This window comes from Nycticebus coucang, chromosome 7, assembly GCF_027406575.1.
Source record: "Nycticebus coucang isolate mNycCou1 chromosome 7, mNycCou1.pri, whole genome shotgun sequence".
Classification (NCBI taxonomy): domain Eukaryota; kingdom Metazoa; phylum Chordata; class Mammalia; order Primates; family Lorisidae; genus Nycticebus; species Nycticebus coucang.
In genome coordinates this window covers 24188399-24213092 of record NC_069786.1, presented here as the reverse complement: position 1 = coordinate 24213092, position 24694 = coordinate 24188399, and the positions used below count along the sequence as shown (strand labels likewise).

The following is a 24694-nucleotide window of genomic DNA, read 5'->3' as shown; positions in this document are numbered from 1 at the left end:
TTGTTTATCTACTATAAGGTATTGATTGACTCACATGATTATGGAGCCCAAGTCCACAATGAGCCATCTGCAAGCTGGATACCAGAGATGTTTAACAAACTCTTTGGGCATCCTATCACCCAGCCACGTTGACATATAAGATTAACCATCATAAGCACAGACCATAAAAACAAGAACAAAAACAAAAAAAATCACAATAAGATACAGTTCAACCTACTAAGATGGCTATAATGAAGGAAAAAAATGCAGCACATAAAAAACAGAACTTAATACATCTTGGTGAGGATGTGGAGAAATTGGAACACTCATATGTTGCTGATCAAAATACAAATGGTGCAGCCACATTAGAAAACAATTGCTAAGTTCCTTGATATAGCAAATATCAGTTACCATTTGACTCAGCAATTCTACACACAGGTACATACTTGAGAAATAAAAACATGTTCCTACGAAAACTTGTACACAAATATTCATAGCAGCACTGGATTGGGAAATGTTCATCAACCAGTGAATGAATAAACAAAATGTGGTATAACCGTACAGTGGAATATTATTCAGCCATAAAAAAAGAAATGAAGCACAGGTACACACTCCAGTATGGACAGATCTTGAAAACATTATGCTAAGTGAAAAAAGCCAATCATGAAAGACCACATACTATTTGATTCCATTTATATATGAAATGCTCTGAATAGGCAAATATGTAAAGACAGAAAGTAGATTCATAGTTGTCTTGGGGTGAGGATAATAAGGTGATTGGGGGAGGGCAGCAGAGTTTCTTTGGCAGTGATAAAAAAGTTACAAAACTGACAATGACAGTCGTTGCACAACTCTGAATACACTAAAAACATTGAACTTTAAATGGGTAAACTAAGTAAGATGTGAATCATATCTCAATGAAGCTATTATAAAATAAGTGTGATCTCATCACTAAGGAATGCACGGTTAAGCTTCATGATTATACTCACTCAAGAACCTATTGAATCTTGGCCAATTATCACAGTTCAGTAAGTCTGGGGCATTCTCTGAAAATGCTCCATCTTTGTTGGGAAAACTGGATGACTCTTTGCAGAAGAATGAAACTAGGATTCTGTCTCTCACCAAACACAAACATCAAATCAAAAAAGAACTAAAACTATGAAACTACTAGAAGAAAACATTAGGAGAAATGCTCCAGGACATTGGTCTGGGCAAAGATTTTGGGGGTAAGAAAATCTTTGCCCAGACCAATGAAAATCTTGATGTGCTCCCACAAAAGCACAGGCAAAAGCAAAAGTAGATAAATGGGAGCACATCAAGCTGAAAAGCCTCTGTACAGTGAAGGAAACAATCAACAAAGAAAAGAGAAAACCCACAGAATGAAAGAAAATATTTGTCAACTATTCATCTAATGAGGGATTTTTCAGCAGAAAACATAAGGAGCTCAAACAACTCAAAAGAAAAAACAAATGAGCAAACGATTAAAAATGAGTAAAAGAGCTGAACAGACATTTCTCAAAGGAAGACATACAAGTGGCTGACAGATATATGAATATATGCTTCACATCACTAATCATCAGAGAAATGCAAATCAAAATCACAATGAGATATCACCTCCTCCCAGTTAAAATGGCTTATACCCAAAATACAGGCAATAACAGATGCTGGTGAGGATGTGGAGAAAGGGGAACTCTTGTACACTGCTGGTGGCAATGTAAGTTAGTACAGCCATATGGGGAACAGTATGGAGAGTCTTCAAAAACTTACAAAATAGAACTTACATACGTTCCAGCAATTCCACTACTCAGTATATATTTAAAAGAAAAGAAGTTAGCACATAGTATATCACAGGGATCTCTGCAGGCCCATGTTTATTGCAGCAGTATTTACAGTGATTCCAAAATATGGAATTTAATCATTTACAGTGATTCCAAAATATGGAATCACTCTAAGTATCAATCATAGTGAATGAGTAAATAAAGGAAATATAGCATATATACACAATGGAATATTACTCATCCACAAAGAATGAAATCTTGTCATTTGCAGCAACACAGATTGAACCAAAGGCCATTATGGTAAGTGAAATAAACAAAGCATAGCCAGCCAAATACTGCATGTTTTCGTTCGTATGTGGAAGCTAAAAAAAAAAAGAAAGAAAAGTGGATCTTTTTTTTTTTTTTTTTTTTTTTTTTTTTTGCGGTTTTTGGCCAGGGCTGGGTTTGAACCCACCACCTCCGGCATATGGGGCCGGTGCCCTATTCCTTGAGCCACAGATTAGGGAGTGGAATAGTATTACCAGGAGCCAGGCAGGGGAGGGCAAAGGAGGGAATGAAGAAAAAATATATAAATGTGTTTATTACCACTGAACCACATACTTAAAAACAATACAGTAAATTTTTATGTATTATTTTACCTCAATTGAAAAAAATGTAAAATGCTTAAAAAGAATACACACTGAAAAAAGTGTGGAGCACAACATTTGCCATTTGGTAATTTTAGACCAGTAAAAGTGTTCCAACCACCACATTCACCCAATTTATCATCTTTTAATTTCTGGCTTTTCTCCACATTAAAATGAACTATAAAGTAAAAGAAATTTGGCACCTTTGAGGCAAATGATTCTGCACAGTAAAGTACCCAAAGTGATTTAAGGCAGTAGTTTAAGAACATGCCTTCAACAAGCTATGTGCTTAATGGATCAAGTAATCAGGTAGAGAAGGAAGTGGCCAAGTCCATTCATCGTTCGTTTGTTTGTTTGTTTGTTTGTTTTTGAGACCGAGTCTCATTCTGTTGCCCTGCGCAGTGTCTTGGCATCACATAGTTCACAGCAACCTCAAACTCTTGGTCTCAGGTGATCCCCCTGCCTCAGCCTCCAGAGTAGTTGGGACTAGAGGCAGGATCTCACTCTTGCTCAGCTGGTCTGGAACTCCTGAGCTCAAGCAATCCACCTGCTTCAGCCTCCCAGAGTACTAGGATTACTGGTGTGAGACCCCCACACATCGTTTAAACATCTGCTGATAAGAATAATTTATCTATTCTGTTGTTAACTGAGTCCTTTCCTTGCCCTCATAAGAAATCCTACAAATCAATTAGTAAAAGACCCATTGTCAAAGGACACGCACTTACAGCCACAGAGGAAAAAATATGAAAATAGGAATGAAATATGAAAAAGTGCCCATCCTCTGTGGCAAAGAAAACTATCCCTACATTCCATATTTCCCCTATCGGAGTGGCAAATACTAAAAAGCTTATTCATACGGTGGGTTTTCCAAGAAGCTAAAAAATAAGACTCTCATGTATTATTCGTGCAAAAGTAAATCAGCACAATCTCTGCAGAAAGCATCTAACAAGATGTACAACTGTACGACGCCCCTTCCCTGCGACTCAGCAGTTTCCTTTCTGGAAAGTCATGCACTTTTCTCTTTTCTGGGATTTTTCCCCTCTCTGTCCTAATCGCCACTCTACCATTCAGGATAATCATTCCCTGAAACTCTGTGAAATTAATTTCTTTTTGAGTATAGGAATTGGCAGTTCAACAAAAAAACTAGATGCCTTAATAATTAAAGATAAACCTTACAGGTTCCTTCTATGAAGGTTCACAGCTAGAAAAGTAATAAATGAAGCGCCCCAAACACTGCACCCGAGGTCGGGTTAATAATCTCAGTCTGGGAAGCGGAGCCCCGCGGCCGCAAACGCGCTACCGTCGCGCCCTCTGCTGGCCGAATGCAAACAAACGCGGGTGATAAGATAGATCGTAGGGGGCACTTTCTCCAACCGGCTGGCGAGCGCTGTGCTTCTGCTGCTTCCTGATTATTGCCTCTGCTCTCTTGACGTTCTCGTGTCTCATCTAAGAGCCTTGCGTCCTCTGATATTTTTAATCTCAGCTCCTAAGAAGATTCTGCTCCTTTCTCTGCCGTTTTCCTGGTTGTTTGCACCATAGCCTCTTTTCCCCAGTAATTCTGGTTCTATCCCTTCTCAGTGTTCCCGGCTCAGGACTGGCCGCTTACTATGTGCCCACATACACCTGGGCTTCTGCGCTCATGACCAAACTACTCTCATCTCATTCGCTGCCCACATCCCCTGCACTGGCATTGCTCGATGCAGGATTCCTGAAAATGAGGACTGGACAATCTACCTACGGTCCACCCAGCTATTTGCTGAACACGCTCTAGAACCTACATATACAACAAATACCCTGGAGAATTACGTGCACGTGCATGCAGACGCGAGCATTATAGAAAGCACCCTAATGCCTGCCTGTCTTTCACCCTTTTATTTATTTATTTTTTTAGGAGCTTGTCCAGAAACTTGCCAAGGTTTCTAACCACCTAAAGATGCAAGTCTTTTGGTAAATTGTTCAAAACAGTTGCTGTCCACTCCTGTAAGAGGATTCTATTCCCCCTCCAACTTGGCCAGGTGACTTTGGCCTAGACACCGTTAGATCTGTGGCACAATTCTGCCAGTTTCTCTTTTCCTTCAGCCCAGAACTGATGATATTCCAGAAGGGCCACCTCTGCAGCCTGGTCCAGAGCAAAGCTACTGGCTACTCACAATCCTACTGTAGGGAAAAATAAGCTTGTAGTGCTGCTGTGACTGGGAGAGTTCTTTGTGACTGCAGTTTAGCTGCCTAAGCTGGCTGGTACTTCACAACTTGCTTTTCTAACTCTATTTTCTATTACTCCCTAACACTTATTCCACCTCCTGCCAAAATTGCTCTTCCCAAAATACTTATCAATCTCTCCCATTCTGAGCAGTTGTTTGCTTTCTGTCTCTTGCCTTTCAACACCACCTCTCAGAATTTGACCTCAGCCTTCAAAGTGCATCTCAAATGCCCCTTGGCTATGTAAAGCCTTTCCTTATCCCTTCTTAGTGTGAATACTCTCCACCCCTTAACCAGCTATAATGGCCTACTGTAATTTATTTTTATTGATTTTATGTACTTCCCTTATCACCCCAAGAAAAGATCCTGAACTCCTTGAGATTAAAGACTATCTCACAAAAGAATGTATTCCCTGAACTTTGCAAATAGTAGGTACCCATTCAAATATTTGTTGAGTTAAATTAGCCCTCTCAATTAGAGAACTGTTGTTTAAATTTATGATGGTTTTTAAAGGTAGGTTTTAAAGAACATTTTAAATTCTCATTGAGGAAACAAAATTAAGATGCAGGTAGAATTATTTCTAATAGCAAATAGCAAAGATTCCTACTGGATGAAATACGGTTCAAAGTTTAATGAATCTCTCTCTGTCTCATCTGTAAAAATAAGCATGTCTTGACCTTCATCCCTTTCTTAATACATCCAACAAGTCTTAAAGCAAAACCTTACCAAGGAAAAGCAGTGTATGATATGCATCTCAAGTCATTAATTCCACTGTTACAGTCCATATGCTAAGGGCAACAATTTTTCCAATTGTGGCCCAAATTAGGTAATGTATATTCTTATGTTCAGAAATGTATCCCCTTGCATCTGATTAAAATTCAACAAAATATCATTCCAACAAAGCCCAATAGCAAAGTGCTGCCCCTGCAAACCTCAGAGCAAACAGAGTCCTTCTCAGTAACCAGAAGTTGCCTCTTCCTCTACCCCTCTCGAGCCTCTATTAACCCAGTGCCCTCTGAGACATTTCCACAGTAATTGCAAAGCTTCTTTGGGTTTTTCTGAATCTAATTCGAAAAGGATAGGAGACATCGTTTGAACTGCTTATCAATCTTATGCTATAGTTTGTACATATTAGGGACACAAAGTTGCTTGCAAGAGCACTTCAAATCTGCCATCTGTGCCCAGGAGAACATATTATCTATTCAACTTCTTCATTATCTCAGGAAGGAAAACATTTCTCTTACCAAAAACTCACAGTGATGCAAAAATACATCAAGATTCCTGACCTTTTGGCAGTCATTTTGTCAGCATTTTCTAAACCATATTCTATAGATTGAAGTGTTTCTACATATATGGATAGCTGTTTAGCTAAAAAGAATAGCTTACGGAGGGGAGGATTTGGGGGCCGTGGGGGATCAGTGATCAAATAAGTTTGAAGAAAAATGAAAATTAGAGCTCATCCCCTTTAAACCTCCTCATCCTCCTTAAAATCACCTTCATTTATATAGGATATTAAATATTTTGCACAGTGCTGCAGTGGAGAGTCCTGATGTTTCCCACCTTTTTCAACTATGGAATCATCTTTTGTTTCTATGCTTTACTTTGTTTTGGAACATCCATTAAATCAATGTTGTGCAACACCAGTACTGAGCAGGACTTAAATTCAAAAACACTTCCATTTAGGTAGGTATGCTTAGGTCACCCTCTAAAATGAGTGTCAACAAAGGGAAATAAGAGTCACTGGAGAGGGAGGAGAGCAAGATGGCAGCCGAGTAACAGCTTCCTTGCATCTGGGCACCATGAGTCTGGGGAGATAGGACACCAGGCATCTCTGGCTGGTGGGATCTGCCTATCATCACCCCTGTGAGGATACAGGGAGTCAGCGAGAGACTTCTGGACACCCAGAGGAGGACAAAAGCAGTGGAAAACCGGCAAGTGGTTGCATGTTCAATCAGTCTAAACCCACCAGCAACTGTAAGTTCAGTAGCAGCGCGACTGCAAACCGGAAAGGCCTTACCTGTGAACTGTTTTGGTGGCTTTGGACTTGGCACTCAGTTGAACTGCCTAGGGGAGAGCCTGAGCGGGAGTGCAGAAAACTTTGGCCATTGTCTAGGGCCCCAGTCTGAGCTGCTGAGCCAGACGGAGCTAATAGTGTTTGGCTGTGGGCCACAGGGAGCCATTGTGAGTGATCTGTCCCGGCAAGCTCCACCCTCAGGGTTCCAGAACTAGAATTGGGTGGGAGCCGGTAACCTAGCGACTGCGTAGCCTAAGGGTTGGGTCTAAGCTGCCTTGCAGACCTAACCCTCAGGGGCAGAGTGAGACCGGTTTTGGCACACTGGGTAAGTGGATAGCCACTTCAGCAGTGATTCCAGCGACAAGCACTTTCCTGGGAAAGCTTCTGCTCGGCAAGTGAAAAAGTTCAAAGTGCCTTTTAAGTGGGCTGAAGAGAGATTTAGGGTGTCTACCTGCTGGAGTTTGAGAAATCAGCAGCCTCCAGTCGTATCAGAACTGTGATTAACATCTCATACCCCAGAAGACCACGTGTTGCCCAGACAATATTCAACAACATATACATACTGCTTTGTTTTTGGTTGTGTTTTTTTTTTTTTTTTGGTTGTTTTTTGTTTATTTTGATGTTGTTGATGTTGTTTTGTTTTTTAATTTCAACCTTTTTCATACAGATCTTTTTTCTTTCTCAATTTTTCTAGTTTAATTATAATTTCCCATTGCTGCCTTTTTCAATAACTAGAACTTCATTTTTGCTAGTGTTTCTACCAATATTATTTGGTTTTTCACCCAATTTTATCCTATAAAGTTTTCTGTCTGCTTGTTTTGGTTTGATTTATAGCATTTTTGTCTTTCCTCTCTACTTGGTGGAGGTGGGGTACTGCGTCTGATTGAGTTAGCAAAGAGCTGCTGACCTCAAGGGAACCACCCAACTGAGCACACCCAGAAGGTGGGTTTTTTTTAAGGTTGTGTCAAAGTACCCTACTGTACACCTATATTGCTCTGTCTCCCTCTTTCTGTGCCTCTCTTCTTTTTGTCAAAATTCCTTTTACCCACCCCCCTCCTTTCTCTCTCTCTCTCTCTTTTTTTTTTTTCTTTTCACTCGGTCCTCCTTTCTTTCATCCGTTTCTTGCTCTTCAACCTTCTCACCCTTCTGGTCCTGTACCAAAAGGACTCATCGAACTCTTAGTCCACAGGCATGAGAACTTAAAGAGCAAGAGGAAGTGAAAGGAAAATTAGGGCAAGGAAACAGATAAAAGAAATCCCTCATGAGGAAGAATCAGCAGAAAACTCCAGGCAACATGAAGAACCAGTCCAGAACAACCCCTCCAAGGGACCATGAGGTAGCTATAGCAGAGGATTCCACCTATAAAGAAATGTTAGGAATGACAGAAAGGGAATTTAGAATACGCATGATGAAAACAATGAAAGAAATGATGGAAACAATGAAGGAAACTGCTAATAAAGTGGAAAATAACCAAAAGGAAATCCAAAAACAGAATCAAATAAGAGATGAACGATATGAAGAATATAAAAAGGATATAGCAGAGCTGAAGGAACTGAAACAGTCAATTAGGGAACTTAAAGATGCAATGGAAAGTATCAGCAACAGGTTAGACCATGCAGAAGAAAGAATTTCAGAGGTAGAAGACAAAGTTCTTGAGATAACTCAGATAGTAAAAGAGGCAGAAAAGAAGAGAGAGAAAGCAGAACGTTCACTTGTCAGAATTAAGGGACTTTATGAAGCGTTCCAACATATGAGTTATAGGAATCCCAGAAGGGCAAGAAGAATGCCCCAGAGGAATGGAAGCCATACTAGAGAATATTATAAAAGAAAATTTCCCAAATATCACCAAAGATTCTGACACACTTCTTTCAGAGGGATATCGGATCCCAGGTCGCCTCAACTCTAACCAAGCTTCTCCAAGACACATTGTCATGAACCTGTCCAAAGTCAAGATAAAAGAAAAGATTCTGCAAGCTGCCAGGAGTAAGTGCCAGTTGTCCTACAGGGGCAAATCCATCAGAGTGACCGCAGACTTCTCTAATGAAACTTTCCAAGCAAGAAGACAATGGTCATCTACCTTTAATCTACTTAAACAGAACAATTTCCAGCCCAGAATTCTGTACCCTGCTAAGCTAAGCTTCAAAATTGACGGAGAAATCAAATCATTTACGGATATACAAACATTGAGGAAATTCACCACAACAAGACCAGCTCTACAGGAAATACTTCAACCTGTTCTGCACACTGACTACCACAATGGATCAGCAGCAAAGTAAGAACTCAGAAATTAAAGGACAGAACCAAACCTCCACACTGATGCAAAAGATAAAACTAAGCAATGGACTCTCACAAAAGAAAATGAATACTACCACACTTATCAATTATCTCAATAAATGTTAATGGCTTGAATTCCCCACTGAAGAGACATAGATTGGCTGACTGGATTAAAAAACACAAGCCATCCATTTGCTGTCTGCAAGAAACACACCTGGCTTCAAAAGACAAATTAAAGCTCCGAGTCAAGGGTTGGAAGACAATTTTTCAGGCAAATGGAATTCAGAAGAAAAGAGGAGTTGTGATCTTATTTTCAGATACATGTGGATTTAAAGCAACTAAAGTCAAAAAAGACAAAGATGGTCACTTTATATTGGTCAAGGGAAAAATACAACAAGAAGACGTTTCAATTCTAAATATTTATGCACCCAATTTGAATGCTCCCGGATTCTTGAAACAGACCTTACTCAGTCTGAGCAATATGATATCTGATAATACCATCATAACAGGGGACTTTAACACTCCTCTTACAGAGCTGGACAGATCCTCTAAACAGAAATTAAACAAAGATTTAAGAGATTTAAATGAGACCTTAGAACAACTGTGCTTGATAGACGCATATAGAACACTCCATCCCAAAGATAAAGAATATACATTCTTCTCATCACCCCATGGAACATTCTCCAAAATTGATCATATCCTGGGACACAAAACAAATATCAACAGAATCAAAAGAATTGAAATTCTATCTTGTATCTTCTCAGACCATAAGGCACTAAAGGTGGAACTCAACTCTAACAAAAACGCTCGACCCCACACAAAGGCATGGAAACTAAACAATCTTCTGTTGAATAACAGATGGGTGCAGGAAGAAATAAAACAGGAAATCATTAACTTCCTTGAGCATAACAACAATGAAGACACAAGCTACCAAAACCTGTGGGATACTGCAAAAGCAGTTTTGAGAGGAAAATTCATCACTTTAGATGCCTACGTTTGAAAAACAGAAAGAGAGCACATCAACAACCTCACAAGAGATCTTATGGAATTGGAAAAAGAAGAACAATCTAAGCCTAAACTCAGGAGAAGAAAAGAAATATCCAAAATCAAATCAGAGATCAATGAAATTGAAAACAAAAGAATCATTCAGAAAATTAATGAAACAAGGAGTTCGTTTTTTTAAAAAATAAATAAAATATATAAACCATTGGCCGGACTAATGAGAAATAGAAAAGTAAAATCTCTAGTAACCTCAATCAGAAATGATAAAGGGGAAATAACAACTGATCCCACAGAGATACAAGAGATCATCTCTGAATACTACCAGAAATGCTATGCCCAGAAATTTGACAATGTGAAAGAAATGGATCAATATTTGGAATCACACCCTCTCCCTAGTCTTAGCCAGGAAGAAATAGAGCTCCTGAACAGACCAATTTCAAGCACTGAGATCAAAGAAACAATAAAAAATCTTATAACCAAAAAATGCCCTGGGCCAGATGGCTTCACACCAGAATTCTATCAAACCTTCAAAGAAGAGCTTACTCCTGTACTGCAGAAATTATTCCAAAAAATTGAGGAAGAAGGAATCTTCCCCAACACATTCTATGAAGCAAACATCACCCTGATACCAAAACCAGGAAAAGACCCAAACTAAAAGGATAATTTCAGACCAATCTCACTCATGAATATAGATGCAAAAATTCTCAACAAAATCCTAGCCAACAGATTACAGCTTATCATCAAAAAAGTCATTCATCATGATCAAGTAGGCTTCATCCCAGTGATGCAAGGCTGGTTAACATACACACCTCCATAAACGTTATCCACCATATTAATAGAGGCAAAAATAAAGATCACATGATCCTCTCAATAAATGCAGAAAAAGCATTTGATAAAATCCAGCATCCTTTTCTAATTAGAACACTGAAGAATATAGGCATAGGTGGCACATTTCTAAAACTGATTGAAGCTATCTATGACAAACCCACAGCTAATATTTTACTGAATGGAGTAAAACTGAAAGCTTTTCCTCTTAGAACTGGAACCAGACAAGGTTGTCCTCTGTCACTGTTACTATTCAACATGGTGCTGGAAGTTCTACCCAATACAATTAGGCAAGACAAGGAAATAAAGGGAATCCAAATGGGAGCAGAGGAGGTCAAACTCTCCCTCTTTGCTGATGACATGATCTTATACTTAGAGAACCCCAAAGACTCAACCACAAGAATCCTAGAAGTCATCAAAAAATACAGTAATGTTTCAGGATATAAAATCAATGTCCACAAGTCAGTAGCCTTTGTGTACACCAATAACAGTCAAGATGAGAAGCTAATTAAGGACACAACTCCCTTCACCATAGTTTCAAAGAAAATGAAATACCTAGGAATATACCTAACGAAGGAGGTGAAGGACCTCTATAAACAAAATTATGAAATCCGCAGAAAGGAAACAGCAGAGGATATTAACAAATGGAAGAACATACCATGCTCATGGATGGGAAGAATCAACATTGTTAAAATGTCTATACTTCCCAAAGCAATCTACCTATTCAATGCCATTCCTATCAAAATACCAACATCGTACTTTCAAGATTTGGAGAAAATGATTCTGCGTTTTTATGGAGCCGGAAAAAACCCCGTATAGCTAAGGCAGTGCTTAGTAATAAAAATAAAGCTGGGGGCATCAGTATACCAGATTTTAGTCTGTACTACAAAGCCATAGTGGTCAAGACAGCCATAGTGGCACAAAAACAGAGACATAGACACTTGGAATTGAATTGAAAACCAAGAAATTAAACTAACATCTTACAACCACCTAATCTTCAATAAACCAAACAAGAACATACCTTGGGGGAAAGACTCCCTATTCAATAAATGGTGTTGGGAGAACTGGATGTCTACATGTAAAAGACTGAAACTGGACCCACACCTTTCCCCACTCACAAAAATTGATTCAGAATGGACAAAGGACTTAAATTTAAGGCATGAAACAATAAAAATCCTCCAAGAAAGCATAGGAAAAACACTGGAAGATATTGGCCTGGGGAAAGACTTCAGGAAGAAGACTGCCATGGCAATTGCAACAACAACAAAAATAAACAAATGAGACTTCATTAAACTGAAAAGCTTCTGTACAGCTAAGGAGACAATAACCAAAGCAAAGAAACAACCTACACAATGGGAAAGGATATTTGCATATTTTCAATCAGACAAAAGCTTGATAACTAGGATCTATAGAAAACTCAAATTAATCCACATGAAAAAAGCCAACAATCCCATATATCAATGGGCAAGAGACATGAATAGAACCTTCTCTAAAGATGACAGATGAATGGCTAACAAACATATGAAAAAATGTTCATCATCTCCATATATTAGAGAAATGCAAATCAAAACAACCCTGAGATATCATCTAACCCCAGTGAGAATGGCCCACATCACAAAATCTCAAAACTGCAGATGCTGGCGTGGATGTGGAGAAAAGGGAACACTTTTACACTGCTGATGGGACTGCAAACTAGTACAACCTTTCTGGAAGGAAGTATGGAGAAACCTCAAAGCACTCAACCTAGACCTCCCATTTGATCCTACAATCCCATTACTGGGCATCTACCCAGAAGGAAAAAAATCCTTTTATCATAAGGACACTTGTACTAGACTGTTTATTGCAGCTCGATTTACAATCGCCAAAATGTGGAAACAGCCTAAATGCCCACCAACCCAGGAATGGATTAACAAGCTGTGGTATATGTACAACATGGAATACTATTCAGCTATTAAAAAAAATGGAGACTTTACATCCTTCATATTAACCTGGATGGACGTGGAAGACATTATTCTTAGTAAAGCATCACAAGAATGGAGAAGCATGAATCCTATGTACTCGATTTTGATATGAGGACAATTAATGACAATTAAGGTTATGGGGGGGAGGAAAAGCAGAAAGAGGGACGGAGGAGGGTGGGGCCTTGGTGTGTGTCACACTTTATGGGGGCAAGACATGATTGCAAGAGGGACTTTCCCTAACAATTGCAATCAATGTAACCTGGCTTATTGTACCCTGAATGAATCCCCAACAATAAAAAATAAAAAAAATAAAAAAATAAAGAGTCACTGGAAACCAAGCAGGGGAGAAGAGACAGGAGAGGAGGGGGAAAACCCCCCTAACAGGCACAATGAACTCTATTCAGGTGATGGGCATGTTTACAGTCCTGACTTAAGCCTTTTAACAAAAACATTTGTACCCACTTAATATTTTGAAATAATTTTTTTTTAAGTCACCATTGATTTCATCAGAAAAGTCTTTAAGATTTCATCGCTGGCAAAGAAAATGGTCAATTTTTTTCTTTTTTCTGGAATGGACAGGCCCAGTTTGTTGAGAAAATGTCCACCAAGAACATAAGTGTGTATCACCACAGCTTGTCAGGCACTTTTGTTTTTTCTTTCTTTTTTTTTTTTTTGTAGAGGCAGAGTCTCACTTTATGGCCCTGGGTAGAGTGCCGTGGCCTCACACAGCTCACAGCAACCTCCAACTCCTGGGCTTAAGGCGATTCTCTTGCCTTAGCCTCCCGAGTAGCTGGGACTACAGGCACCTGCCACAACGCCCAGCTATTTTTTGGTTGCAGTTTGGCCGGGGCCGGGTTTGAACCCGCCACCCTCGGTATATGGGGCCGGTGCCTTACCGACTGAGCCATAGGCGCCGCCCGGCATTTTTGTTTTTTTAATGTAAAAGTGGTGTTCCATGAAAAAACCAGCTAGTTCAGCTCACGACTCGGAAATCTCATAGCTGCTTTGAACACCGTTATCGTACTTCAGTGCTTGGTGCTTATCGTCTGTTGTCAGACTGGATATTAAAAAGTGCTGTCCATATGATCACACCGAATATTTTAAAAAATGCATATTTATGGATTGAGATTTAATAAAAGGAATAATTTGTTAAAAAAAAAACAAACCTGGAAACAAAAAACATGAAGTAAAAAGCCCAAACTGAGGGTCAAAACAAAAACTATATGAGTTGAAAACTCAGGTTATGGGACACACAAGTATACCCAACACTGAGAGGTTTGTTCGCAAACATTATTCAGGAATGCAGGGTCATAATGAAGGATTAACTAGTTCTGAATTGAACGTATGCAATGGAAAAGGTCTCATTAATATCCTCTCATTCTGATTGTTGAAAAGCTTCAATGTACTATTGGTTGAACTTTGGGATTTTTTTGAGATTGGGTTTGCTGCTGCCCAGACTGACATTGTTAGACAAGACTAATCTTCCTTTTCTTTCTATTACATTTATAGAATTTTAGTAAGTGATGATTTTTAAGGCACTGGTCTCATTCTCCACACTGCTCAGTGAGTATATAACTTGTAAGGCTCTTTGCCAGGGTCCACATAATTTATCACTTCCTCTTTAGGCTGAACTACATGAATTCTTTTGGAGTATACACCAGAAAGATTTCCAGAATATTTTAGCAACAAGTGATAACTGCTGCTTCATTAAAGAAATTTGAAAATGAACCCACCAAAGTCACATTATTAATTTTTTTTTTAGACCTCATCATCTCAATTCTGGAATGATGCAGAACACTTGAGTGACAGTGTTAGCAGCTGGTCATTTGTTTTAACAAAAGTACAGTAGCCTGCTATTTTTTTGTTTGAGGTGCAGCAACTTCCCTGTTGAGGCTTTTCCTTAATCTTTATGAAAGCAGCACCCATTATATATTTTAGAACCCTGTTAACTTGGGGGATGATTTGAGTTTAGGTAGCTAGCTTTGGTTCTAGATGCTTCTCCTTAATGCCAATTTAAAACAAAATATTGGCTCGTTAACTTTTGTTTCCTGACAATAACAACTGGTTTGTGGGCTTTGGGAGAAAAATTTGGGGCAATAAAGCAAGGTGGATTAAGTGGGTTCCTCAGTTCCTCCACAAAGTACCCTAGCATCTGCGTAAAGTCCACTCCACGAGGAAATGGTTTCAAGGTAGGACTCTTAACATTCTACTCAAAAGACCCAATGTTAACTGTTCGCCTATATTGCTTCTTTTAAGGAAGCACTCACACTCAAGTCTAGTGTAAAGACCACTAGACCTGGAGTCAGAAAATAGGAATTTTGTCAGCAGCCTAATTGTCAGGAAACATGGGGCATATTAGGGGAGTCAGATAATTTATTGTCTAACCTGGGACACTTTGAAAGTGAAAGGGGCCCTATTAATGATTGTACCAGAACAACAGATGAAAACTGGGACTGTCTCTAGCAAATCAGGACACTTAGTTGCCCTGGTTCTGCCACTAGATATTATCCAGAGACCCTTATAAAACCATGTAAACCAATGTTATGATAAGCAAACTAAGTTCACATTTTTATCTCTAAGGGTTAAGATTGATAAATGACCAGTGATTTTTCAAAATAATTAGTGGATGAAAAAAGAAGTTTTGCGTGTTCAGAGCAAGGCTTTAAGAACACTGTCTCCTTAAGGTTCTGTTCAGTATTTTATGAGTCATTTAAGAAAGAGATTAGGAAATCACTGTTCTTACTTTCTCTTTCCCAAGACTTCTGTGAATGTTCTACCCTGAATGTTTTAGTTATGTTTTTCTCACTAAAAAGCATATCTCATGTTTTATATTTGTTTGGTTTTAAAGAGGCAATACTGTTCCTCTTTTCTCTTTAAGTCTGTGGGGAGGAGGAAAAGGACAGAAGGGAGGTGGGGAGTGAGTCAAGCAGAAGTTGGGATGGGGATGAGAAATACAAGTCCAGGGAAGGCGACTTCCCCTAATTCCACTTTCTGGAATGGACTTGAGATGGATAAAACTGATCTTGGTTCTAGAATATTTCTTGTACTCTGAGATTGACATCATCACATGTCATGATGCTGTTGTTGAAAGGCAAGAGTCGTCCATACAGCCTGGTTCCCCAGAGCAAGACAGCTACTTAGTGCCTGTGCCCATTCTGCTTGACCCAACATAGCCCGCTGCTCTGCTATCACTCAGGAGAGGTGACAATTCCCAAGCTCCTGCGCCAGCTGGCTCCCAGTCAGGTCCTGCCAACTGTAGTCAGTGGCAGAAAGCAAAGCAAAGCCAGAGCGTTTCCTCCCCTCCTTCTCTGCCTTGAGCTGCAGCACCCTGAAGGCTCCTGCGCTGCCTTGCGGCGGTTCGGCTTCCTCCGGATGAGCCTGGCCTTGAGCCTTGTGTGGCTTCCTCCTCCTGCCGCACTGGCCTGGGTGGTGAAATGGATTTCCATTTCTGCTGGTGCTAAGTTCCTCGCTGCCTCAGTCCTTCTGCTTGTCCTCAGCTCTTTCACCACCTGAGCAATCCATTTTGTTTTAAATTCTCTGTTTAAAATATAAGCAGTTTTTGTTTTCCTGGTGGAACCCTGATTGCAATATTCAAAATCATGAGCTATTTCAATGCTGGAGGAAAACTTCACAGGAAGGGCCGTATCATGGGATAGAATGTTGTAGATCTCCTGCATGGAATCTTCCCAAGAGTAATCTGATTATTCAACAATTGCACCATTTATGTTGGCTTTATCGTAACACGTGTAAGATGCCACTCACTGTGTTTAATGTTTGGTTTCTCAAAGCTGAGTGATGGGTTCCACGGGAAGATCTACTTTATCAAATACCTGAAACACATCTCAGAGGTTAAAGAGTGAACAATAATGTTTTAATAAAAAGAAACTTTAGAAATCAAGTACTTGTTTGCATAAGTATAGATTTAAAATTTTTATGTATTTTTACTGAACTAGCAAATATGTACTACAAATATACAAATGGTTTTACACAAATAATGCATTAATGTAATTCACATATTTTATATTTGGTAATCCATAATCTATAAAACAATATTTCCAAAATTATATAGTATAAAATAAGCAATGTTTCAATATATATATATTTTTTTTGAGACAGAGTCTCACTTTATCACCCTCAGTAGAGCACCATGGCATCACAGCTCACAGCAACCTCCAACTCTTGGGTTTAGGCGATTCTCTTGCCTCAGCCTCCCGAGTAGCTGGGACTACAGGCACCTGCCACAATGCCCAACTATTTAAAAAAAGCAATGTTTCAAGTTGCATCTCAAATCAGGATGGTTTTGGCCCTGAATCATAACATAATTAATAATACAAGTAGTAATTACCAGTCACTATTATAATTGTGTTTAAATTTTAAATATTTGGAATTGGAAAATATTCATTTTATTAAATGGATGGATAAAATTATAAAGTTTCATAAGAAAATTGAGGTAAAAATCTGCAGGAAATGACTCACACCAAGAAAAATATTTCTAAAGCACTGTTTGAATAATTCATTATAAACATTTCATCTTCCTAAAGTACCCTTTGATTACCCCTGGCCTTCTGGGTCTGGTAATTAAGTTGACTTAATATTTGCACATAGCTACTGAGTACTCAATATAGACCTATCAGATAAAATTAAAATGCTGCAACTTGATCAGAATGATGCACTCTTGTCTTATATAAATACACAAATCCCAGTATGTTGGCATTTGATGACTTCAGCTTTAATTTACTAGCCAAAGGAGATTAAGACTATCCTATAAAATTGTACATAAAACAAACCTTTACTAGAATGACTACAAAGGCAAACCGCATATTCCTGGTCCCACATAAGTACTATTACCTAACTAATTTGACTATTAATACCCACTTTACATCATACTAGTTGAACCTTTACCCTACAATGTATCCCGGCATTTAACTGATTTTTTTAAACGATTATCAGATAGTTCACGTGACACCAATAAAGGGAATTAGCATTTTCAGTGTCCTATCTGCATTCTTTCTAGGCTCTCTGCTCAGGTTTTGAAAAATAGATATTTCATATGTGACTGCAGCATCCAATGTATGAGGAAAGTTCTCTGTCCCCTGCCTTGGTGCTCCTTCTGTGTATACCTGTAGTCAGTGGCTTAAGAAGACCATTCTGGGTGTGGTGGCTCAGACCTATAATCCCAGCACTCTGGGAGGCTGAGGCAGCTGGATTGCTCTGAGCTCACAGGTTCAAGAGCAGCCTGAGCAAGAGCGAGACCCTGCCTCTAAAATTAGCCAGGCCTTGTGGCGGGCAGCTATAGTCTCAGCTACTAGGGAGGCTGAGACAAGAGAATCGCTTGAGCCCAAGAGTTTGAGGTTGCTGTGAGCTGTGATGCCACAGTACTCTACCCAGGGTGACAAAGTGAGACTCTGTCTCAAAAAAAAAAAAACAAACAGAAAAAAAAAATTCTGAATGGATGACAGTGCTTTATTTAAGATCCACATTTCTCCAAGCCCCAATCAACTAGCTACGTAGACTGTATTATGAGTACTGTTCCTGTATTATAGCAGAGCAGTCTAGATGGCTGGGAAAAGGCAAAAGAACCTGGTTGTGATTTTCTTTTTCTAACACAATGAAATTAAAAGATGAGAAAACCTAGTAGTATTTTAGCCTGGTACTATTAGCATCCTTAATTTTTAATATTATAAATTCACAACAGCGAATACCTTAGTGACAATTTTTTTTTTTTTTTTTTTTGGCCAGGGCTGGGTTTGAACCCACCACCTCTGGTATATGGGGCCAGTACCCTACTCCTTGAGCCACAGGAGCTTAGTGACAATTTTTAAGTACCAGATCATTAAATGCTTACAATATTAATATGTTAAATCATACATTTACAATTTTAGTTTGGATTTGTTTTACAGCTGTTTTCTGCTGTCTGAATATCAAGCAGGTAATGAAACCACATATTTTGAATATGCATCAGGTCACTAGGAGAACGTAGTGGAGACTAGTTAAGTTAGCCTACTGACCTGATGTACTCAGCTTCCATAAAACTGCCATATATTCAGGCTGTAATTGAATGTATCTTCTTCAATGCCACTTTATAAATCTGACTGAAACTTATTATAAAGAGTCTAGATGCTAAGCCCTAAGAAAAGCAAAACCAAACTACACACCTATGTGGTATCACTGTTACTATCACTCTCTGTAAAGCACTAAAGGCACATAAGTTGTTTGGCATTGTCTCTTGAATTACAGAACTTCCAGAATCCCAGACTTTTACATCTGAGAGGAATCTTGAGATGATACTGAGCTTAGTTTCTCACTTCACAGCTGAGAATAGTGAGGGAAGGACAGACCAAGGGAATGGGCATTTTTCAAGCACCCAGGCACTGGTACTTCAACAATATTTTCTTATTTCTCACAGTCACAGGCAGGTTGCATTAACTTCCATTCCACAGCTGAAGAAACACAAATCTATTGCATTATTTTCCCCCAAATAAATTAAGTAATGAGCAACAGAAGGAATCCAAATTCAAAGTTGGCGCTCTTCTCAGAGTAATAATTAGCAAAGTATGGTCCTGGGACTGGCAGCAGCAGCACTACCTGGACACTTGTTAGAAATCTAAGTTCCCAGACCTCTCCCCTACACCAGACATACTGAATCGGAAAACTCTGAGGTGAGGCCCAGCGATCTATTTTTCAACAAGCCTTCACGCGATGTGATGCATGTTTGTTTGAGTGCCACTGCCCTATAGCATGTTGTCTCTCTGCATTTACTTGGGAGCATGCACATTATAACAAAAAGTTTATAATTTACACTATGCTACCACAAAAGTCAAAAGAATTTAGCATATTATACTTTATTCTAGAATAATTAAGACAAGGATAGCCTCCAACAGAATTTTGCTTTGGATGTCATATGATCTGATTGACACTGGATTTTTTCATAAGAAAAATAAATGTGAAAACTATTTCAAGTAAGCAAAAACTTGGAATAAGCAAATACATAGCAATAAGAATTTAAAGAATTGGTTTCATCTAGTGTCAAAAATAAGTCTTGGAAAGAAATCTCTGCCTACCTCGCAAGGACCCACTGAAGTTAATGAATACTCTCACGTCTGACTTTATTATTTGCCATATTACAACTAGGTATGGGAAAATCAAGGAGAGAAAGAGTGAATGCTTGGCATATAAGGATCTGGTGAAAGTTAATAAAAGTAGCTCTTAAGAAAGAACTCATATGTAAACTTAAATTAAAAACTAAAAATTTCATGAAGTGACTTGTTAAAAGTTCTAGTTTAGAAATTTTACTTTTCCAAGTTTAAGACATTGTGAAGGAAATATTATCTTCATCTGGGTACTTCTCTATCCCAAATCCTTAATTCAAAAATGAAATCATGTTTGTGTCACCACAAATTAAAATGCCCTCATTAACATTTTGGTAAAATATGCCTAACCAGAGAGTTCTAATTACATATAATTTTTCCTTAAATGCAGAGTCTGACAATTCAGTCGGAAAACTCATCCTAGAAAAACAGCTACAGACCTCATTGCTGAATATCACTATGGTCACCTTCAAAGTACTCCCCTTGGGAGCTATGCACCTATGCCAGTGCCTAGTTCACCCTTCAAAGCAATTTTGGAACTCTTTGTCTAGAATGACCAACAGAGCCATGTTTACATTACCCTTGATGTCCTGAATGTCATCAAATGTCTTCCTCTCAATATTTCCTTTATCTCTGAATAACGAAAAAAGTCAGATGAATAGGAAGGGTATTCCAATCGTTACTTGTTTACTGGCTGAAAACTCCCTAACAAACAGTGCTGTGTGAGCTGGTGCATTGTCATGATACCAGAGCCATGAGTTGTTGACAAAAAGTTCAGGTTGTTTTCTTTTTTCATGTGGCCTTTCCAGCACTTTCAAATAGTAAACTTGGTTAACTCTTTATCCAGTTGGCATAAATTCACAAAGAATAATCCCTCTGATAACAAAAAAAGATTAGCAACATTATTTTGACTCTTAACTTTTTTGGTCATGGAGAATTGGCTGACTTCCACTGCATACTTTGTTTCAGGGTCATATTAGGTATAGCCATGTTTCATCACCAGTGACATTGTATTGCCTCTCCAAAAGGTCTTGGCAAATTTCAACTCTGCTTTTGTCAGTGAGCTCCTTCAACACCATTTTTGCACACGCCTCTCTCATGCCAAGATTTTCAGTGATTTTCCTAACTGTATCTCTATCAATTATGTTTACTTGATCTGCCACACCTCTCAGTCAGCTAATGATTTTGACACACAACTCAATGAATCTTTGCAGTGTTTTTGCCAGTTCTCCTCATTATTTGCTGCCCTGACCTCTCTTCATCAGTGATACTTTCTCTCCTCTCATAAAAATGTTTAATCCATTTGTACAGTCATTTTCTTCATGGCATTATTGCCATAAACTTGGACAGACATGACCCTGATTTCACTTCTACTCTTGCCATGTTTAACAAGAAATTTAATGTTTATTCATTGCTCTAATTAAGCCTTGCCATTCTCAGGACAGCACACAAAAACATGCAGCAACCATATTGAACGCCACAGCAAGACACCACCACATGGGACACAATTATAAGAGGGACTTTACCTAACAAATGCAATCAATGTAACCTGGTTCTTTGTATCCTCAATGAATCCCCAACAATTAAAAAAACAAACTATACTGTACAGCAGATCAATGTTGTAAAAAATAAAACAAAAAACCCCACCATATGTTGACATGAACATAGCTGTGAGATACTGATATACCAGGGTTATGAATCTTTACCAAAATGTTTGTACAGTGCTGCCAATGTAAGCTTATGGTGGCAAGTTCATGAACTTGTCAGACTGGTATATACAATGTCAATGATTTCATTATTGGACATTTTGGTAGTTGATATAGATTAAATATAGAAAATTATTATAGAGAAGCATGGTTTTTAAAATGTATCATTCAAGGGATAGTTTTTAAGCCTTACAAATGACATTTTTAGATAACAAAAAAAATCAGAACAAAAATAATTTAATAAGAGGTAATGTTAAAATAAAGATTTTAATAATAATGTAATGTTTATTCCTCATGGCAAAACAAAAAAAGCTTTATATTAACAGAAATTCCCTATGGTCCTTATTTGCATTTTTTTTTTTTTGAGACAGTCTTACTTTGTTGCTCTTGGTAGAGTGCCATGGCATCATAGCTCATGGTAACCTCAAACACTTGGGCTCAAGCAATTCTCTTGCCTCAGCCTCCCGAGTAGCTGGGACTATAGGCACCTGCCACAATGCCCAGATTTTTTTTTTTTTTTTAAGAGATGGGGGTCTTGCTCTTGCTCAGGCTGGTCTCAAGCCAGTAAGCTCAGGCAATCCACCCACCTAGGCCTCTCAAAGGGCTAGGATTACAAGCATGAGCCACTGCACCCAGCCTCCCCTTGTTTGCTTCTAATTTATAAAAATTCTCCTCTTCTGACCACAGCTTATTAAAGGCTATTAAGATTTAAAGAACAATTTCCTGTGTACATACAGTGCACCTTTGAAACACTGTATTACTAATTCCTGCATAGGTCTTGCCATTGTGACTGATGAAAAAATTTGGCATTCAGAATTTTGGTACCATAAAGGAGGAAATGTGGTGTCTAGAAATTGCAAGTCTATGTAAAAAGTGGAGCATAATTTATCGAAATGGGATTTGGGAAGATGAGACAGAAATATTAAAATAGACCTCTAACTTTGAATTCTATAAACTGAACATGTAATAAATGCCACATCACTATTAAAAAATCAGCTCATGGTATGTTAGCTATAGAAGTTAAATCTGCAGATAACACAAATAACATTCATTTATTTCTGTGAATTCCTTCTAAAAATTTACTAATAAAGAATATTTCAAAAGGAGAGCAGGCAGAAATGAAGTAGGATTAATAACTACAACTACTTACAATGAAAACATTTGCAAATATAATTGTAGAAAAAAGTTATTTTCTAATTCCTTCTTTTTCTTTAAAGGCATTTTATTTCTTCAAGCAGTGCACTGAGTATTAGTACTGCAGGCCTTATCATTGTGACTGATGAAAAAATATGCTTCAGAGTCAGACCTTGCAGCCCCAAATTGGTTCCATCTGACTGATTTTAAAATGGGCATTAGCATTCTTCCTGAAACAAGACTGTATACCTTTCAGAACATTCACATTTAACCTTGTGAGCTCACTTCTACAGAAACAATAAACTTTATTCATCAGCTGCTGGGGGAAATCAGTTTAATGTAAGGAATTAATTAAGTCAGGCTGACAGAAGCCAATATCTCAAAAGAAATCAAAATTTAAAGAACTAAGTATATAGGTACATTACAAACAACTAATGGCTTTTCTAAGCTCCAAAAAGCATTCATCTCAAAAGCATTTACTTTTAAGATTGTCTCATTTTTCAGCTTTGTTATGATTGAGATTCTTAAGGTCATCCGAGAAAGTCTGACAAAACAGACCTCCTTCAATCAAGGTCACAATTTGAAACATTATACAATAACAGGATTTAAATTCTATATGGGAAGAAAAGTAGAAGACTGAGAACAACATACCACAAGCCCCTATTTGTGTTTTTAGAATAAGAAAAATATAAACATAACATAATTATTTGAACCCTCATATTAATCTGAAATTAGATTCAGAAAAATATAATTATGGGCCAACACTGTTCTAATGCAGAGGAAGGACACTAGCAGTTACCCAAATGCAACCTCCTCCAGCGATTCCGAAAGCCTGCAACTCAGCCTCTGTGATCCCAAGGACTTGTTATCTAATTTCTGGGTACTCCACAGAATTGAAGCAAGATAGCAAAACTTTATTTTTCTGAGAAGATAAACCCTTAATTACAAAGATGCAGGAAGGAAGTCTGTAACTGCTTACTCACTATGGCTGTAGTATTCAAACACAATCACTCAGATAATAAAACCTGAGAGAAAAGACAGGTGAGCTGGCAAAGCTTCAGTAATTCACACTTTTAGTTAACCAATTTAATGGTGCTTCTATCTAAAGATGTACATTGATTAAAAAAAAAAAAATCAGACAAGTGAAAGACTTGCTTGAGATCTACCCAGCATGCTAAAACCAACGCTTACTGTTTCCAGAATCCTGAGTGACCACACATGACCTATGATGCTGCAAGCACAGAGGACCTAGACAACCAGAAGATTCTAAGTTCAACCTCTTTTCCTCCCTTATTTACAGAATTTAAAACGTACTTTTCACTTCTACTGTTTCAATTACTTTAGTTTGTAAATTGCTTAAGATTTTTGTGAAAGATGGGCGGCGCCTGTGGCTCAACGTGTAGGGCGCCGGTCCCATATGCCGGAGGTGGCGTGTTCAAGCCCAGCCCCGGCCAAAAAAAAAAAAAAAAAAGATTTTTGTGAAAGAGCAAAAACAGAATGTTATTGCACAGGTATCTAAATAATAAAACTTCAACTGAAATTAGTCCTTGAGTAATTGAAATGTTACTTCATTAAGTTCTTTTAAAAAGAAAATTCCTTAGAAATCCATCTTCTTTATAGGCCTTTCTGTTGTTAAGTTAAAAAGATCAAAAAGTATAATGAAATCAGCATTATTTTTAGCTTAAGAATTATTCGTGGTGCCAAACGAGAAGTTATTTTTTAAATTTAGTATCATAAATGTCTATGAAATTAATATATTAATAGAAGTTCTCAGGACTAAGAAGAACTAAGAAGATGGCTAAACTTCATTATAGACTCCATGGTAAGACCAAAGCAATTTTAAGAACATAGTAAGTAAAGCAAACAGACAGCCCTCAGAATGGGAGAAGATATTTGCAGGTTAAGTCTCCGACAAAGGTTTAATAACCAGAATACACAGAGAACTCAAACATATAAGCAAGAAAAGAACAAGTGATCCCATGGGAGGTTGGACAAGGGACTTGAAGAGAAACTTCTCTAAAGAAGACAGGCGCGCGGCCTACAGACATATGAAAAAATGCTCATCATCTTTAATAATCAGAGAAATGCAAATCAAAACTACCTTGAGA

At 38.3% G+C, this 24694-nt stretch overlaps 1 pseudogene; it reads right to left on the bottom strand.

Moving 5' to 3' along the window:
* Positions 1-3829, bottom strand: part of LOC128589685 (zinc finger CCHC domain-containing protein 9-like) — a 56338-nt pseudogene extending 52509 nt beyond the window's left edge.
* Between the last annotated feature and the right edge of the window lie 20865 nt (positions 3830-24694).